The sequence below is a fragment of the Hippichthys cyanospilos genome, chromosome 5 (assembly GCF_059441005.1).
Source record: "Hippichthys cyanospilos isolate Australia breed blue-spotted pipefish chromosome 5, RoL_Hcya_1.0, whole genome shotgun sequence".
Taxonomy (NCBI): domain Eukaryota; kingdom Metazoa; phylum Chordata; class Actinopteri; order Syngnathiformes; family Syngnathidae; genus Hippichthys; species Hippichthys cyanospilos.
In genome coordinates, this window is record NC_142373.1 from 18006269 (window position 1) to 18025133 (window position 18865).

Below are 18865 nucleotides of genomic sequence, written 5' to 3' on the forward strand. Positions count from 1 at the left end.
TATATATATATATATATATATATATATATATATATATATATATATATATATATATATATACACACAGTATATGCCTTATTAATATGTTTTAAGCAATTGTCACAACCAGTCCGGGATGGAGTTTCTCCTCTTGCCTGAAGTCAGCTGGGTTACTCCAGCTTCCTTAACGCTAATGAAGACAAGCGCAATAGAAAACGAACGTTTTAATATACTTATTTTTGCATTTGTATGGGAATTTATAGTAGTAAAATGTCTCTTACAACTGTTGTCTGCACAATTCTACTTTTACGAGGTTGACGTTGTCAAGGTTCATTATTTCTTTCATTCAGCCCGAAGCACTCAGAGGTAGACCGATTTCTCGGAACGTAACATGTTTGATTTCTGAGGTTCTGTTGTGGCTTCTCATCATTTCAAAGCAGTTACTGTTTCAAGATTTATACAAGAGACAATCACTCAAATTCCCTCGTTTTTCCCCTCCCTACTGATGAGTTTCCAACATTTCGTTAGACATCCAACTATTTTATCCTGGCCAAAGAGCTGAGATATGGGCTTACTTTTCGCGCTCAAGTCACATGAATTTCAATGACCTGCTGCACTTAAAATGTTCAGCTCTACCGCCTCACCCTCCGGGGGGGAAAAAGTCACACTGAAGTATCTTTTGAACACGCACAATTAGAAGTGTTCCGTAAGGGCTACATTCTTGTGTAAAGTGACAATTAAAAAAAACATGGTATGACACTCTCTTGGCAATATATTGCCTTTATAGGCGTGCCAACGAAAAGGGCATGGCTGTCTCTTGGATGGAACAGCGGCTGAGCGGCACTAATTGTCTTCAATCGTGTAAACAAATAGGAAAATGGGTTCTTTTAAATAGCTGTTGTGGTCCAGATCCATATCTAATTAGTCAAACGTAATGCTAGAGTGGAGCCCAGCTCAATGAGCTTTTGAACCAGGATGAACTTCTTTTTTGTTGCCTTTTTTCTGACTTTTTAAACCTACAAAGACTAAGGCACAGGTTATTTCGAAACGGAAAAGTGTGACCATAGAAGTGATAATCTTGCAACAAGATTTTTTTCTCATGCTTTGTAAATAATGATTTTGAGTTTGAATTATTTACTCACCAGCAGGTGGCACACTCCACTAATAAACACAATTTGGCATGTTACTGTTATTTTGGTGCAGTATTCTAACTATCAGTGTGTTATGTTGAAAATATTTTGGTGCTGCTCATATTTCTAAACGCAAGAGTGTTCACTTTGTGTTGAAGGCATGATGTTGCTGTATCCAGGCAGTTATGAAAAAAAATAAGTTAACTTTTTGTCGGTGTGTTTTACAATACAAAATATGATATATCAAAATTGTGACTTTTGACAGTTAACTCATTCAATCCCCAAAACATATTTTTACGTAAATTTCAAGGGTCTGAGAATTCATCCAGGCACTTCATTTATTATAAATAAAGAAAACTCATTTGAGACCTCCCTCTACACTAATTTTTGAAAAAAAAAATCTTAATTTCTGCCTGTTATTGAATATTTGATCATTGGACAAGAGTATAGGTATGGCTTTGGGATTAAACGAGTTAAGAAAATGCTATGCACAGTAACTTGTTCACCATACAGAGTATTCTTACTTTATACGTAGTTAACTAGTCTTTATGCAAATACTTGTCTGACATCATAGCTGATCATGTCATGGGCAGACTGTCATTGGGGATTTTTTTTTAAATGCACTTTTTGCTAACGGTTCACTGACGGAGAGATTTACCAGAAAAAGTTAAATGTCCAGAACCATGCCCCATTTGAAGAGTCCAGTGTTACATTTTCAACGTCATACATGTAGTGAAAAGCCGCTGAGAATATGTCAAGTGTAACTATGCCTCAAAGAAGCCGCACTTCAAATGAAAGACGTGTGAGTCCGACAGGACTTCACTACTGAGTCTGACCTTAGCTGAAAGCAGAGTCAGTCTTTGCCCAAGGCCTTATAGCCGGCTTTGAAGTTCTGCGCTTGAAGTCGCCTTCCATTGCTAACGCTAAAGCTTTCCGGGCTCCATCGCAAGTCATCTCAAAGTCTCTCAAAGGACCTCTGGTCGCCGTGTGGACGTCCAATAATCACTTAGCATCTCCCCGGGTGGATTGCTTTAATCTAAGGGGAAGAGGAAGTGGGTTTGACGCTCGCTGCCGAAGATTAGCTTCCATTTGCACATCTGAGCTAGACAAGTCAAATGTAAAGCTCGCTCTGAAAATCATTTTTATTGCGTTTAGCCTCACAGGGAACCTTGTTATTGTCCACTAGTACACGTTGGACAGAAAAACCAGATGACATTCAAGGATTAACTTCTTCTGCTTTCCTTTGTCCACCATCAAGGGAAATGTCACACTGACCATTAAAAGCGGCGCTAATTAAGATAAAAGGGCATCCAGTTAAATGCAAGGCACATCCATTGCTCATCTTTGACTGGCAAGTAATCTATTTTATAAATCATGATGTTTCTTCCCAGTCAGCTCTTGCATAGCGAACATAATCATACATTTAATGCAGAAATACCAAATGACCGTTTATTCATTGTGGACTTTTGGCATAAATACACAATCATAAACTTGGTGAAACATGGATGCTGCTCAAATTCGGGTGTTTGTGGTAAAATGAACTCGAGCTGAGTCGTGAGGAAAAGAAAAAACAACTGCTTCAAGCACATTCAACACTAGACCGGCGAGGCGTTCACTGACCGCTCACAATGTGGAACATCTGAAACACGCTTAATGCGCAAAAAAAACATCTAACTTACTGCTATGAACACAAGAAAATATGAATGGTTTACAAAAGATGAGATTTATTCTGTTTTGCTATAGTTTTTACATTGTTGCCAAAGTGTTGGTGCATCTTATACACCGTAACATAGAAAATACCAGGATTTTACCCCAAAATTAAGGGTGCGTCTTATACACAGATGCGTCTTATATTTCAGGAATTACAGCATTTACAATAAATGGTCCATCTAGTCAATTATGTTTCAAATAATTTGGATATGTGTGAAGGGAATCATATATTAGGTTGTTATCATTATGTTCTTAGTTCATTGTTACCCATTTATGCAATCCTAGTTCATCTTGACCCTGTCCTTAGATAGAACTGTTGACGCACGAAAGTGTGAGCCGGGACCTTGGCCCAGCTGCCGGTGGCGCCCGGCTGGCTCTTTTGTTGTGTCTTGTAATCTGCTATGCTTCTATTCAATAAAAGCCGGGGGGAACGGCTGGGCAAGTGGAAAAACTGGCGTTGGAAGACCCACGAGTTACATTTGCCCAAGCGGTTTTTCCCTATGTCCGGCATAGAAAAGTCAATCTTGGCTGGTCTGAGTTACTCTTTTTGCTGTTTAAGCAGCTAGGCTTGTCCTAGTCTTCTTTTCTGAGATTTCTCTGACAATATGAAATCAGTTTCAATCGATAATCAATTCTGAATCGAATCACGAGACAAGCCAAGATCACAATTCCTAGAAATTGTTTAAAAAAAAAAAAAAGACTAGGGAAAGTAGGATATTCTGAACAGTGTTGGAGTTTAGCCTCTACGAACGAAAAGCAATCATTTCCTGAGGAGAAAACCGTGGATACATCAGTGGGAAAATTTAATTTTGGCAAGTGTGACAGTCTGTAAGATGGGAGTCGGGGGTAAAAAGCTGTGTTTGCTGGAGATGTGTTATCTGTGCAGCCATAAAAATGAATGTTATATTTGTAGACCATATTGCAGATGGGAATGAGATATGTGATACAGTGGACCCAGGACAGAACCCTGGGGCACGCGGGTGGTGAATAGGGATGGGTGTCAGGTGAATTATTTAAGATGAATGTCCTGAGTGCGTACAGAAATATTGGATTTAAACATGCTCAGAGAAATGCGGCCAATGCTGCCGTAGGTAAACTTGTTAAAAGGGAGGGTGTTACATATGACACCAATGGCTGCAATAGTGTTCGTAAATGGGAGTTCAACCTTTGGGAGATTTTAACCATGTTACAATGTTGAATTCTCAGCGCCGGCCCCGCACGAGGAAAGAAAATAACTTGATAGTAACCACCTGTGCAAGAGTAAATACACACCAACATTATTCACACAATTTAGTTTTGGTTCCGGAGTTAAGGAGGAGAGATTATGCGCATGAGTTGCATTTTAACCCTTTAATGTACATAGCGGCTGCTTTCGGACGATAGTCTAATCAGGCAAAAAAGGCCTTTATTAGGCATGCATTTTTATTTTTTTTTGTCTTACACTGGAAAGAATTTTTAGGATGTTAGAGAAATTTCCGGGTGTGTTAGAATTCAAGCAATGGATGTCATGGATGCTTTCAGACGTTTTGCCAGATGAAGAGGGCGAGGCAGCCATACTGAAAGGTGCGGCTTCAGTAAACAAGACGTTTCACTTCCCGGTTAGAAATATCATCCCATAAAACTCCTATTTAATAGGAAATTAAATCGCCCATGTTCCAAACGTAATTCATATGCATATATTGCAGAAAGTTGAAAAATACCATGATCTGTATGATGATCTTAGGTCCTTTAATATATGTCTTTTAATTCGGGCGATTCCTTCTACTCATTGAATACTTGGATGAGATTTTACTTTGATTTAGGATGTTTAGTACTGCCAAACCATTTTTCCCCTATTGCAATTCTACGTGACTGAAAACTACAGTATATTTTGCAATGCAATCATTTGAACAGTTTGCTCTTAAACTGGGACTGATAGTGTGCAGCTTATTGTTTCTTCCAAGAGGGCACTGTTGCCTCAATGTTAAAACCCCCATAGAAACACACACACCCCACACAGGCCCAAAAAAAGGGGAAACCCTGCACTTTCACGATGCCACTCGCATACTTATTAGCTCTACATCTTCTGGATAGAATACAGAACAGTTGATTTCCTCTGGCATACTGTATGACACCCGTCTCACTGTATTGTGTTGCCGCTCTGAAAACAAAGGATTTGTCGTCTGAATTTTCTCTTGCGTTGTCTCTCAATAGTGGCAGGCACCTATGGCTTTGCATGATGTTTGCTTGTTGAGAAAGTTCTAAACTTGTCACAATCCCCTTTAGCCTTTACCTGCCAGCATTCTATAAATATCATGACAGGCGGGGAAGAGTAGGTGAGTGTTCCTGAAGAGAGAGGGTGGGGGAGAGAGGGAGAGAGGGAGAGAGGGCTGCTTTGCTCCCTTAATGCTGCATTGATGGATAACTGAAAGCGTGAAAGTGTTAGCCAAAGGCGCTTGAGATGGAGCTAGGAGAGGCACTGACAGGCGGCCATGTTGACTATCAGTGAAGAGGGAGCTCCAAGCCCCCCCCCCCCCCCCCCCCTCGCTGACAGGCAACTCTGGCGGTGACAGAGGAAGCCAGTGTGGAGGAAGTCATCTGCATCTAAATAAAGGCCGCCAATGGCTTTGTCAGAGTCCATTAAGCAAAGTGCCGGGTTTGAAAAATGTCTTCCACCCTTTCATACAAATGAGCCTGAACCAAATTTTTCTCTCTCTGTCTCTTCAAATGAAGAATTTGGGGTGGGCGGGGGAGGATAAAGCAGGATTCCTTTGAAGTATAATTTCCATTTCTTTGAAAAGTAACCCCCTCTTTTAAAATACTCTTTGACCATTTAATACTTTTCTCTTCCCTGTATCTGTTCCTTGATGTATCATAGTTCAACCTATTGTCTTTGTGTGTGTGTGTGTGTGTGTGTGTGTGTGTGGGGGGGGGGGGGGTGATTAATGTGTTTGAAATTTGAAATCCTACAAAAGTAACCAGACGTCTGACCCTACAGCACAGGGATCAAACTCCAGTCCTCGAGATCCTACATGTTTTCGAAACTTCTTTCTCAAACACACCTGATTTGAATGATAAGGATCTATTTCAAGCTCCTGTAGAGCTTGCTAATAAGCTAATCATTTGAATGATTTGTTTTGGGGGGGAGAAAAACAGAAAACATGCAGGATACCGACCCTCGAGGACTGGAATCAAACACCTATGCCCCACAGGAACATGCCCAACTTCTTTGAATATCGACCACAGATCCTGTTGTGATGACAATTCTTGATCATATTAGGGTAAACTTCAGTATGTATTCTTTTAGAGGTCCGCCGCTGTTTTAGAACGGATCTCCGAACTTCGGAATGTGCCACTGGCTGGGCACGTTCCCATAGGTTCAGCCATCCATCCACTTTTGTAGGCTTTCAAATTTCAAACAAAGATATCCAGGTAAAATACCCCCCCCCCCCTCAAAAAAAACAAAAAAACAAAAAAAACATTCCAGTACATCATGGAAAATGCTCGGACTGGCCAATAAATTGAATAAATTAGATTTATTCATCTTTTTAAAAATCAAAGATTTAAAAAATTGGAATCTTGAACTTTTTCTTTGCATAAGCTTTGAATAACTTTACTTTAAAAGGGATTTAAAATCAATACACACAATTGTTGTCTGATGAGGAAAATATTCAAACTGTCCACATTATCACCTGACTCTCCTCAGAATTAACCAGTCACATTCAAGCCCATGTTCAGCGGGAGTCTGTTTACACCTGCCGTCATTTGAAGTGTTAAACCCCAAATACATTTCAGACGTTCTAGTAGGCTTTTCCTGAATTTTCCTCATCAGAAGCCTGACAGTTTCTACCTCAAACTGATTGCACCATTTGTACCTCTCGAAATTCTATCTAAAAAGTTCAACTTTATGATTTATTGAACCATAAAACACATTTTACCATATGCGTTTTGAGATTATGCGATTTTTTTTTTTTTTTCCTGGTCCAGTGCTACAGCTTCTTTTTTCGCTCCCTTATTGAAGGCGTTGGACCATAACTGCGAGGCATCATTAGAGGCAGGCTTCTGTCAGTGTTGACGAAGCTCCAGGTTAATTGGTTCAGTCACCTTCTCTGGCTTTTCAGCTCAACTACCTGCACCAAATCTCATTTCACAGATGTAAAACTCTCTCTCCTTCTCCAGCTGCAAGGAGGCTTTACATCTTAATAGCTGACTTTGCATGAAACAATTTCCACAATGTATTAATAAAACCGGGTATCGTCTCATGTAATGTCAAAAATGCATAATTTCACATCAAATTGCCAGATTCCTAACACAATGGACGGTTTTACATAAAAGTAATAATAATTAAAAAAAACACACACACACATTGCCTCGTTGTTGCTAGCACACTACAACTTATCAAAGGACTAAAAGTAGTTGCAATTTGGAGTGTTCATTGGACCTGAACCACCTGGAGCACTATTGACAAAACCCGAGGGAGGCAGACCAAAGATGCAGCATGACAGTTCAAAGTGATTCGTTCAAATAATATGAAAAAGCCCGGTGGCAGCAACTGATGGGGAAATGAGACCTAATAAGTGCATGATAAGTGATCCTCAGCGCCGTGTCTAATTGCTTTTGTGTCAGGCTTGTGAGGAAAAATAGGCATGATTGAAAAGTCAGTTTATTAGCGGCTATGTGGTCTTCAGGGCATTCTGCTGTAAAGATCCTTTGGACAGCCTCCACTAATTCTTACAGATTACAAGAGGCTTCCTCAGCCATTTTTCTGCTCAGTGCAGCCTAGCGTTACTGCGGAATAGTCAGCTAAACATATCAGCTAAACATGCCCGTGCTTTTTTTTTTTTTCCCCATTAAAACTGAAGCTCTCAAAAAGTCCAACCAGAGTGGACTTTTGCCAAATTCTTTGTATCGGAATGAAAAAACGAGATTTTCGTCATCGCTCTACTAGATTTGCCACCAACGATGCAGACACCAGTGACATTAGAGGCGGAAGTTCATGATTGGGCAGAAATAGGTGAAACTACTACCATCTAGGGCATTGGCATGTTTGTGCACTATGCAGATTCATGTAGCAGCATTTTTTTTTTTTTAAATAAACAGAGCTATATGGATGGATTTATTTTTTTTTAACACACAAAGAGATGAGAATAATCAGGTTTATATAGCAGTGGTTATATGTGGAATAGGCCTCCATATCCTGTGACAGTAAAATCAAATGTGTACCATATAACATTAACACTATGTACATTAAGATATAACAGTTTTGTTTGAGTTGCCAAAAATTGTAGTCAATAAGTATACCGATACTTTCGAACCGTATGACTCCAGTAAAAGCGAGACTTTGCTGTTTGCGATGTCAATTTTGGACCTTGCACCTCATGTAAATCGATCTGAGTGCCCACCGACGGTCCCAAATGGTTTTGCAAGATCACTTGTGAGTGATACAGTCAGACTTGGTCCATGATCCGTACGGAGCAGTCGCCACGGTTCGGACCGCAGATGGTTCATGAATTGCTTGGTGAAAAAAAAAAAAAACAAAACAAAATGAGTCCTTGGAGTAATGCTGGTTTATACTTGCTCGTTAGTCAAGCTGGCATTGTATAATTCGACAAGTCTCTGCTAGTTGCTAATGTGATAAATGGTGCGTTCAAATGCATTCAGGCATTTCAAATTCAGGTAGAAAAAAGGCTATTGATACATTACATATTATTAACTGAAATAATAATAGCAATCATTGTTAATGTCATTGTATTTGCTTTTTATTTTTTAATGAAAATGTTTCTACAGTTCACAAAAATGAAGACGCACAAATAAAGCTCCAAAGAATTATAACATTGCCCCTTAAATTAAGTCAATGATTTCCAAATCTGCCCTACAAAATAACCACAACTTTTTCAAGCTAGTGTAAGTGTGCTGCATCAAAACTACACTTACAAGTGCAATTTCTCCCAAAGTTTTCTCACCTATAACAGAGAAAATGAATGTAGCAAGTACTCTTTTTGTGTTTGAGTAGTTAGTTGAGTTTTATCAACAACTTTTGTGTGCGTGTTTATTTCATCTTTTGTCCCCATTTGTTGTCCAACTCTCAGCAAGGACTCCTGTATCTTTTTCTTTTGATTTATGACTACGAAGCTTAGATGGCCATGACCGGTACACATGAATTCAATTTGAATAAAGCCACTTTCTTTCTGTCGCTTTTCTTGTCCAAGGTCTCTGTATGTGGGAAAAAAAATACCTTTGAACGTTTAATACATCTTACTCTGTTTCTTTTTTTTTCCCATTAGTTTTGCTGTGTTGAGTTTCACAAAAGGATTCATGTTCTGCTTTGTGGTTTCTTATTGTGTCAACTATTAAAAATGTAGCTGCACATTCAAAATGACTTTGCTTTGGTACAAGTCAAAAAAAGAGTCCACAAAAAATTCTAATGTAAATATAGGGTTACTAAACGTTGTCCGATCAACAATTATGCATTGAAATCAATAATGCTTTGACTTTCGTTTAGATTTTCATACATTTTTTTTGTAATGTGTATTATTTGTTGCTTTATGCAGATGCAAGCAATTGGTATATTCCAGTGGCCTCCATTGTGCGCTTTTCTAATCATGGGAGCCTAGCATAGTGATGCTAATTATGTAATGGATTCATACTCATGCAATGTTGATCACATGATGCTAGAAAATAGACATTATTTGTCTCCACTTGAATTCAGGAAAGTGAAAGAGCAATAGTCTTCATCTTTCTGTTATTTGGTCTTGACTAAAGATATAGGCGCTAATAGTCGAAAGCTGGGGTGTCAACCTCATTTTTATCGTGGGCCACACTTTGCTAGTTTCGAAATCAGAAATCAGCAAAAACTGTTCAAAATAAAGAATGGAAACAAAAAATGGTTGTTTTATCTCAAAGACAACTTGCAAGTTTGATATTTTAGTCAGAAACCTTAAGTCAACTTTTGCGGGCCGCGTAAAATGATCTAGCGGGCTCGATCTGGCCCTGGGCCTTGAGTTTGACACCTGTGTTCCAAAGAAAAGAAGAAAAAAGACTAAGGGTCAGTCCTTCTCAAATAGTGGTGCGAGGTGATCCCAGGGGGCCCCGATGACCCCAGGGAAAAGGCTTTGTTTTTGTTATCTGGTGTAATTGCAGTAAAACAAGGATTGACATCATTATTTATTTATTTTTATTTCAGGCACTTCGATGCACCTGTATAGATTCTTGAAAAACAGTCGTTGAAAGTTCATTTTGCTTTTTTCTATAATTAATTACTGTATGTTCCACACTATAAGGCACACCGGATTATAAGGCGCACCCTCAATTAATGACATATTTTAAAACTTTTTCCATATATAAAACACACCGGATTATAAGGCGCACCCTTAATTAATGACATATTTTAAACTTTTTCAATCACAATTAGTAATAGTCCAAGTAATAACAATAATAACTCTTAATAGCATAATAACTCAATGTCAATATGAGCAACATTGTTCAACTGTAAACACACAAAAGAAACAGGTAAGGCTTACTTTATCAGTTCATTCCCCATTTACGAATCCCAATCTCAATATTGATCCATATTTAAGGCGCACCTGATTATAAGGCGCACCATCAGCTTTTAAAAAAAAAAAATTAAGGCTTTTAGGTGCGCCTTATAGTGCGGAAAATATGGTAGTTAAAAACCATACCATATCAGGTATACCTATGTAATCTTTTATAGCTAATACTCTTGTTTATAGGCGGTGTGATGGGGGGAGGGGCTTTGAAAGGTTTTTTCATTCCTTGGGGCGGCTTGGCAAAAAACAATTGAGAAGCACTACTACAAAGAAGCAAAAAGTCCTTAACCAGCCTTAGACCACACCCCAGCCTTATGGCATGTCAGAGAAATATTAGACTGCCAGATGTAATTGTTCAGTTCGGTGGAGATACGCAATCCCCGTGTGTCATTCTCATTTTGCGAAGTTCGGTGTGCAGGATTGGTGTGTGTTCCCTCGGGTGGTTTACTCAATGACTATCATGTTGTCCAAAAGTAATCCCGTTAAAATGTGATATCGAATAGTTTTGCTGGGCTGGTGGCAGAAGCAAGGAGCTGTCACTCGGAACTGTGAATGAAATGAACCGTGAAAGTGATGTCGTTGCTATTCAAATGCACAGCGGGATGAGCTGCGAATCCCCGCGACTCCCATCCTGCCCTAACACGCACTAAGTGAAGGGCGTCCAGCACGGGTGCGCTATTCAGATCAACACTATTCTTGGCTTGGTGGCTGGCCAGCGTTGTGATGGCTGCAGATGGGTTGGCAGCAGTTTGCGACTGTGAGCGGAGCAGACTCCGCTGAGGCTCGGGCATCTGCCGCTGATGCATGCAGCTAGCTTGCATGCATTATTCAACATTTGAATGCAGTAAAAATCATGTGCCTGACTCACATTTTTAAGGATGGGCTGCCACCACAGACCTTCGCTGTCAGCCTGTTCCCTCAACAAGGCTGCCCTTCATCACAACAAGGGATGCTTCAAATTTCCATTTGCAAGATACAGTAAACTCTGCTCCATCGCGAGGGATTGGGGTCCAACCAGCACTACAATAAGGGAAATCCACAATTTAGAAGCATTATATTTAATAAAGCTCCCGGCATGTTTTAATAGTAGCGTATTTTCCGTACTATAAGGCGCACCTAAAAGCCTTGACTGTTTTCAAAAAGCTATTTATGGATCAATATTGAGATTGGGATTGGTAGATGGGGAATGAACTGATAAAGTAAGGTTAACTTGTTTCTTTTGTGTGTTTACAGTTGAACAAGGTTGCTCATATTGACACTGAGTTATTATGCTATTGAGCGTTATTATTGTTATGACTTTGAGTATTACTATTTTGTGATTGAAAAAGTTTTAAAATATGTCATTAATTGAGGGTGTGCGTTATAAACCGGTGCACCTTATATATGGAAAAAGTTTTAAAATATGTCATTAATTGAGGGTGCGCCTTATATTCCGGTGCACCTTATAGTGCGGAAAATATGGTACTTAAAGGTCAGCAAGAAAATCCTTCAAATCTGTAAAAATTCATATTTTATCGCTAATATTACACAAACATGATGTCAAAGAAGTTGTCAACCTTCATTTGATGGAACAACTAATATTTAATGATGCATTTCAAGTCTTTATCCACCGCTAGGGCTAAGTGGTATTATGTTAGCCAAATGTGCCCAGAAATTTTTGCCCCAAGATTTATTTTCCGGCTGCCAACCTCCCATGGAGGCTGATGGGGCTTGGAGAGGATCCCTGCCCTAGCGGTGAACTAAAATGAAAACATGCGTATAAAAATCCCATGTAAAAACATCCAAATTTTATATACATATTCAAAATTAGTCACAACATAGTACAGTAAGTGCTACTTATATAAAATATAGCTGTATATAATTAAATAACATCATAAATAAAAAATATAATGAAAAATGAAATTTGATTTACCTTTGGAGTAACATGACTTGAGCTAGTTATGGCCATTCTCCCGAGCGAGGGTGGTCTAGCCTATCCTAGCCTTCTATGTATTTCTTGATTATCTTCAGCTTCGTTTTCATACCGATCATCTTCTTACTTCTCCCTTTAACATCACTAGCAATCTTTTCACCCCTGCCTAACCGAATCTTAATTTTGGGTCGAACGAAAAAATAAAAGAACTTAATTGTGATGTAAATTCTTCCATTTTTACCTCTGCGTTTCAGTTACAAATGTATTTTTTGATTAAAATTTTGAGGACACCCTGTTTGAAATTTTAACATGCTATCTATGCACCGATTTTGAAACAACATAAACTATGGGGACAAGGTGCAAAAGCCACGTATTTATGTAAAAGAAAGTGCGATTATGAAGGTGCGTCTTATAATCCGGTGCGGTAAATACAGTACACGAATTAGAGCTGATTGTACAATCAACAAATATTAAACGTGATTCGGCGAATCAAAGGCAAGCTAATGAGTGTGACACTCCTGGGATTGGGAAAATCAACAGAGCCGTGGAGGTTGAAGATGGGGGCGGGATGGTGGGCCTTTACTGTACATCCATTATGACTACTTGGGGTTGTAATTTGCATACTGACGCATACTGTGAGAGCCCTTTCTAATATTTCGGTGCTCGTGAAGCTAACCAAAGTAATGATAACAGTACCGGAATAATAGGCATACTAACCGCAACATCCCAACCCCGCAGGGGTTAATAAAATGTTCTGACGATCAGTTATTCTCTGAAATATAGTTGCTTGTAGGCGTATAATGTTATTCTACCACATCACACTTCTACCCCAGGTAGCCCCCCCCCCCCCGCCCCCCAGATAAACAATGCAGCAAAACAATTGCGCTGCTCTTATTCCCAGAGCAACATCTCGGAAGTAAGAGTGGAGATTGCTTTCTGTTGCTTTCATCAAATAGAGAGGCTTCTCACAAAGTCGGCAGTCTTTATTTTCTAGCATGAGGTGTAAATGTAGAAAATGGAGGTTAAATGAATATGCCGCTTCTTTAAAGTGCATCGAAATTGATTGTCGGGTTCACTTTAATTCGGATGAGTGGGATGCTTTTACTGCCGTAGCGGCTCACAGCAACACTTTGTAGCCTCCGTAGATCTTAATCTTCTTTGCCTCTGCGCCCAAAGGCATCGACCAGTGAGTTGGTGTTAGCATTTGTCACAATGGGAATTCCCATGGTGATGCTCCAATTTGAAGTATTTGAACATTTGCATTCGAATTGATTTCGTTTTTTTCTAAAAGTGTTTCTTATGTGGGTTTAAATGTGCTATACAGTTGCTCGAATATGATATGTGTGTAGAAATGTATTAAGTGGCCACATCAAATTATTATTATTAAAAGTGTCATATTAACAGAATATTTGTGATGAATTGTGATAAACAGTCATAGTTCATTTGTAGTCTTGAACTTCATGCTTTCTGTAAACTCATTAGAACCAATTTTGCACATCGTGCTTCTTGTGCTTGACTTGTTATTGTTCTTTTTCAGATCATTTCAGGTGGGATAAAAATGTATTAATTTATTAATATTTTTTCATTTTTAAATTAGATTAATTAAATGTAGATCTTAATCTATATTTATCTATTAACACACTAACACAAATGTATTATTATTATTATTATTATTATTATTATTATTATCACTTCTTGTGCTTGAGTTGTTCTTTCTCAGATTTTAGGTGGGATAAAAAAAACTGTAATTAATTAATTTCCTAATAATAACCTTTTTTTAATCTATTGACAGCACTTATAGAAATATATCAGTTTTATTATTGTTATTATTGTTGCTTCAGAGATTATCAGAAATTAAAAACACTAATTAATTTCAGACCGGAATTAATCTTCTTCTTTTTTTTATCTTGACAGCGCCACTAGAAATGTATTATTATTATTATTATTATTATTATTATTACTATGCCCGCTTTACCTGTTGTCAAAAATGTATAGTGATAATAATTTGCTTTTCGGGTTTATATACCGTAATCCCTAAGACTCCCTTGTAATTTATTCGCATGAGTTCAACACCACTGATGGTGACATGGACTGACCACATACGGATGAACCACAAACGCCCACTGAGTCCGAGAGCAGCAGGCCACTTGTTTGCTTCGCTAAAAAGCTGCACTTCAGTGTCATCAAGCAAAAGTGCGAGATGTGCTCGCTGGTGCTTGTCATAGCAACCAAGGTCACAGCACGGGTCCGTGTTTGCAAAGAGATATGAATAGAATGGCTGGCAAATGAAGTGCTCTGAATGGAGCGCCTTTGTGGGGAATGTAATCAGTTGCGGGACAATCGGGACACAAATTAGGGGACAACTGCTTATGGTTGCCATTGCAAAGATAAGGTATTGATTTCAAATGTTTATTATTAGGGTTGCTGTTTGCGCCGTCGGGCAGAGATGCTATTTTTGCGGACTACAAGCCGCAGGTTGTAACATCAGATACTCAGAAAGCTGATACATCATTTAGGAACGAGATAAAGCACCAGCATATTTTTGACATAAAACTGTCACACTGGTTATGGGAGATTGCCCCCTGGTGGCTGGTAAAAAAAAAAAAAAAAAGCTGCAGATATGCCTCACTGTACTCTAAGCTGCAGGGTTCAAAGCATGAGAAAAAAGTAGCGGCTTGTAGTCCAAAATTTATGATAAACTGCTTATTTATTTATTTATTTATTTATTTATTTACCATTTTCAAGCCTCTTTTTTTTTTTTTTTTACAATTTTCAAGCCCCAGTTCATGGAAACTGAAATTTAGCGACATGCTTTTCTATAATGTGTCTGAATTTTAGAAGACAGTTATTTTCACTTTGCAGAGGCTTTAATTACTAATGACTGAATGAAACTGCATAGCTGGCGGTGTGCTTTGCTCTACTGCGCTACAAACAGTATTTATTAATTGCCTCGTTAAATGCAACCCGTCGGGAACAACATTGCCGATCACAATATAATTCACGCTCGTTTGACTTCAAGGGACGTCTTGGAAATGTGTCACGTTACCCTTTGAATTTGTGATGAAGTTGAGGAAGTAAACGCAGAAAAAAAAAAGAATAAATCTAGTAGTTATACATTACTTATAGACTTTAAATGTAGAAAGTTTATACATTTATCGTAATCAAATACTTTTCCTACTTTAGTACGTTTAGTATTTAATGAATTACGTTCTAAAGTAATTCAATAAGGTAAAGTAATCAATTACTTTAATAATTACCGGCAAATGCGTATGGTAGGCCGCAAATGGCCCCCGGGCCGTAGTTTGGACACACCTGACGTAGAGACATTTATCGATTTTTCAGTGAATTCAGTGTGATCCACGAGGAGGTTTTTTTTTTTTTAACTCTAATCATCTGTCACTGTGACACGCCAGCTTGTCTCCTCAAACCAAACAACATGTGCCTGAATAATAAATAGCAGGAATGTAAATATTGATGTAAATCTAGAGCAGTGGTACACATTGACGCGCACAAATGGGTTTGATCAATGTGCGGAACAAGCTGCGGTGGCAAACCTGAAATGTTGTCACTATTAAGCGGCCTCGACAAACATCTGCACTTGAGACAGACAGCAGTCATAAAAATAGACTTCATATCACTCAGGGAAGCTTTAAAGCTGCCGTCTTTGCTTTCTCATTAAACTCCACACGCTGTTTGTATTTTTCCACCTGTTGCATGATATATTCGACAAATATGCCCATATATGACAGTATGCCAAGTTTTAACCCTTGCGACCTGTATGCATTCTATTTTTGTAAATGCTTTTAAAGGTGAAATACCTTATGGATATATATTTTTTTTAACCACTCAAACTTTTCATTGGCATCGGTTCTGTTCATACATCCGTAGGTTTGTATTCATTGTATTCATTATATTTTTTCCTTTTTCAACCACACAAAATGTTCAGTGGCATCAGATCTAATCATTTATATGTAGTTTTTACCAATGTATTTATCCCCTGCCACACCCCAGGACAACATCAGGGCAAGAAGTGACTTTGAAAAAAAATTGTAGCGGCATTATCAAAAATAAATAAATAAATATCACATACAACACTTTAGAGCTTTGAGTTAAGTCAATAACACAGCATTTTTTTATGCATACGTTTTTGGGGCAATTGCACTTACAGTGAAAAACTCCCACTTGGTAATTTTTAAAAAATTTGCAAATTATTTTTATTTAATTATTAAATTACTAAAAGAGCTTGGCTAAAAACATTTTTTTTAATATAAATGAGTTCATGATATTGAATGTCTGGGCCCTTAAAAAAACCTTTAAATATGCTTTGAATTTGATGAGCGAAGAGTGATAGGCCACATCCAAAGCAATTTAGCATGAAATTTGTCCAACTCAAAGCACATCAGGACAACATTAAGCCCACAGAGGAGTAATTCACATGAAAAGGCCTTTTCAATTGGAAAAAGCACAGAGGGAGCATTGATTGAAAGTAGCACCAATCATGTATGGGCACTGATTAAAAGTAATCACGACAGTCACAATGCAGCGGCGCATTTAAAGAGATAGCATCCGAGCCTCGAATAAATTAAAACACTCTGTGAACAAATGCCCAATTATTTGGCTGTAGATGCTTGAATAAATATTCAGTACACAGTTGGGAGCGACAACGTGCTGTGATCTATCATGGAAATGCGCTTTTTTTAAATTGGTGCAAGGCTTATAGGTGCAAGATTGTGCTCCTAATATTACACTGAGAACAAAACGGTAAGCCCTTAAGAGCTTTAAAAATATAAATAGAAGAACGCTTCCAAATTCAAATTCATAACAAGTTTGTCACCTTTGTGTCTTTTCCTTGACTGGGAATTAGCAATGAGCGTTATATAACAATAATTACCATTATATTAGCATGATCTCCTGGTATTAGATTTTGCGTTACAATGAAAAACAATGGTGCTTTTGTAGAAAAGAATGAAATGAGTCTTGTTAGTCTTGTTGTTTTTATACGAAATACAGGGGGCATCTCAGTAAATAAAACTTCATTCATTTTCTGTAGTCCAAGGCAAGTATATGCTTTATATTTCTTGGATTTTTACAGCACACGGTATGAAATAGCTGGCAGCAAGGGAAAAGCAACAAATCCACAATGTAAAGACATTTAAATTTTACGTCATGTAATTGTACGTAAAAAATACACAAAGACTTGGTCTTTTAAAATAATTGTACATAGTATACAACATAAAATGTTCTCTTTTGTAATCGAACATAATCAATATTTTTAGATGTGTCTGTACTGGATATGCTATTTCAAACATGTAATCAATTTAAAATATATATTATTATGCTATTATACAAAAAAAAACATTTGAAACGGTCAAAGCCCGACTGGAATGCGGACTTGAAGTGATGTCATCGATTAAATGCACAGTTTTTAAGATAAATGTTGAAAATGTGGGGGAAAAAATGGGGAAACTGGCTTGTGAGCTTCTTTGATGATTTTAGTTTTGAAGGACAGCCTCATAATGTGATTTTGCATTGTGTAAGACAGCATTGTTTTCTCAAGAAAAAAAAAAAAAAACATTTACATTTTGATTACATACGCTGAGCTTTGCCATTGTCAAAGGAAAACAAATCCCCTATCACAAATCCATAACACAGGTGCTGGGGATAAAGAGCTCTTCTGGAGCAGCATCAATTAGCCTGTTGAAAATCACGCATGAACACTACAACAACAACAAAAACCTGAAGGCAACATGTCTTCCATTTATGAAAAAGAGCCTTTTGTGTGTGCTGCTTAGTCATCTAAAAAGGGATCATACGTACCAAACACACTTAAAGTGCTTTAAGACTTACACTAAGTGTCTGTGTGAAATTAGTGTATCGCTGTACTGTAAATCAATCATATATTGCACATCCTCTCTAGTCCTTTTCAATTCCCCTTGCGTGTGTAGGCCAGGCAAGTAGTTTCTCGCCAGCACATGCTGTCCGAAAGTGCCGCTGTTGTCTTTTTTTAGTCCATTCAGTGGGTTGCTTCGAGGGTGGAAAGCTCTCAACGCAAGGAGTAGATAAGATGGCGCCATTAGCCAAAAAGGTTGTATTTGTACTTGCCAGTAAGCGCAAGTCGTAAATAGAGGCCATTCATGCTCAGGAAACGTTTACATGATGAAAGAAACCTGTTTTGTCCGTTGCAATTGTAAATATTTCTTTTGAAATGGATTTTGTGTTCATTTTGGGTTTATGGACTACTTTTAAATTCCGTATTTTTCAAATTATGAGCCACAACTTTTTTCTCATGATTTGCGGCTTATAGTCCAGTGCGGTTTTTCTGCTGTTTGGTTTACTAGCCGCAAGGGGGCAGTTCATCAGTAAAGCAAAACTGTATCGGTTCAAGATGTCAATTCATGGAACGTCTATGAAATGGAAATGAAGAAGTGTGAATTAATCGCTGTGCTCAAAAAGAGTTTATAGTAATATTTTATCATAATTCTATTATATTAATCCTAATCAATTATTATAATTATATTTATGATAATTACATTTATATGGTATTAAAAATAAAAAAAAAATATATGTATAATTTTTTTGTAAAAATTCTGTATTTTAAATTGTATTTT